This window comes from Bison bison, unplaced genomic scaffold (genome assembly GCF_000754665.1).
Source record: "Bison bison bison isolate TAMUID 2011002044 unplaced genomic scaffold, Bison_UMD1.0 scf7180017864475, whole genome shotgun sequence".
NCBI classification, from domain to species: domain Eukaryota; kingdom Metazoa; phylum Chordata; class Mammalia; order Artiodactyla; family Bovidae; genus Bison; species Bison bison.
The window spans coordinates 194,405-196,535 of NW_011495036.1; the positions used below are offsets into that span (position 1 = coordinate 194,405).

At 43.6% G+C, this 2,131-nt stretch overlaps 1 protein-coding gene across 1 annotated transcript in view; it reads left to right on the plus strand.

Annotated features, from left to right (window-relative positions):
• TRPM8 (transient receptor potential cation channel, subfamily M, member 8) overlaps window positions 1-2,131 on the plus strand; it is a 96,103-nt gene that overhangs the window by 71,810 nt on the left and 22,162 nt on the right. The window lies entirely within an intron of this gene.

Sequence of the window (2,131 nt, forward strand, 5' to 3'; positions counted from 1 at the left end):
CATAACATTTGATGCAATTTTTTTTTTTTTTTTTAATTTGGGGCACTGCAATAGCAATCGGCAGAAACCATTTTTGGGTGCATAGGTAAGGATTAGATGCTGCTCCCAGGGCATTACCATTTGAATGGTGATACTGGTTCTAGCACAAAGAATAGAGTAAAACGTGATTCCTGGCAGGCTGCCCGCCTGGACTTCGTTAACCCAGGAGTGCCTGCCGTCCTCTCTCATTGCAGCAACAGAAGCCGGCGGTGTCCTTTGCAGACGCAGAATCAGCAGGGACTGGCCAGGACAGATAATGATGCTGGGTGGTCGTCTCTGAGCAACCTGACCTACATTTGGAAGAAGCGGCAGCTTCCCTGCCGGGTTCAGTTTGCTGCACGCTCACGCATCACAGTCCTGTCTGCTTTTCACCTAGAGAATCTACCACGTAAAGATGACACATGATCAATCAAGAAACCATTTTACATGCCTAGTCTGGGAGGTTATGGATAGTAGATACTCAGTAAATGTGAATTCCCTCCACTTTAAAAACCACCCCCTATTGAAGAGGCATTCCCTGCAAAAGCCTGCCCCGCACAGACCCCAGGACCTGGAGGAGTCTGATTCATCAGTCAATGCCAAGATAAGAGGAGCTGAACTTACAGGCAAAGCCACAACCGTGCTCCATGTAGGTTAGGGCTTTGCTTGTGTGTATGACCATCACTTGCCTGAAGATATTTAAGTCTTAGGTGGTAGTGTGGCAGAGAGCAAGAGTGAGGTCTCACAACAGATGAATCCCATTTGGCCTGCCTGAGAAGTTTGACCTCTGAAATTTTTACCCAGAGTTTGGAGAATTTAATCTATCTGCAATCAGGGTTTGCTTGGAGGTGATTTCTAAGCATTCACTGATACTTCTTTGGCTTTTAATGGGGTGGTTTGGTGTTAGCAGTAAAACTGTCTTGGATGATTGAATTTCAGTGAATGGTAGAATGCATCACAGTAATCTTTTACTAAGTAGTCCAAGCAGATCAGCGATTCAATGGACATGAACTTGGGCAAACTCCGGGAGATGGTGAGGGACAGGGAAGTCTGGCGTGCTGCAGTCCATGGGGTCGCAAAGAGTCGGACACGACTTGGTGACTAAACAACAACCACCACCAAGCAGGTCCTTTTGAAACAAGCATAACCCAGAACACTCATGCGCCACGTCATGCGATGGCATCGGGCAGTGACAGGGCGAACAGGCTCTGGAGTGGGTCGCAAGGTCCAAATTTTGGCTTCATCACTTCCCAGTTGGGCGACTCAATTTACCTACCCTGCTTCTGCCTCAGTTTCCTGATCTGTTAGTCATAGCACTTATATGCTGACAACAGGGTCTGGTAGATACAAGTGTTGGCTACCTTGCAATCTTGGTTTAATTTGCAACCGGTAAGTCAGTAGTATAATCAGACATTTTCCCAGTAAATAGACATCCTAATTTTCCTTATGGGGATCTCTTTCTCCCTATGAACTGTGATTTACACAGTGGGATGGTATTGTAAGTAAAAACCCAAGCCTTATTATTTCACTCACATATAAGCATTTTCCCAAAGTATAAAAGTTAGTTATAAACGTAATTTTTAATGACTGCATAATGTAATCTTATGGATTAGCCATAATTTGTGATACATTTTCTTAGTGTTGAACATTTTGGTTGTTCCATGCTGCTGGGTGGATGGTGGGGGCACCAGACACCCATGATGTATAACCGTTTCTATATTCTCTTTTCTCAGTGTCTCCTTATTCTTAGGTTAGATTTCCAGAAATAAAATCAATGGGTCAAAGGGATAAATATTTTTAAGGCCCTTGATAAATATTAACAAACGGCTCTCCCAGATCGTTTATAATTAAACTCCCACAATGACGTAGGCAAGTTATTCCTATGAGAGTCATCCTCTTGGGCCTCTCAATATGAAACACAATACCAGAGTAACGGACAAAGAGAACCCTTGAGAGGTCTTGAAATAGGAATCATTTTAAAGTTCATTGGACAATCTTTTGTGATTAGCAACAACAAGACAAAAGCCAGATCTAATTTTGACCCAGCATGAACGAAAGAGTGCCTGAGTTGTTCAGGCTCTGATACCAGCATGGATTTTTCTCTCCTGTGTCA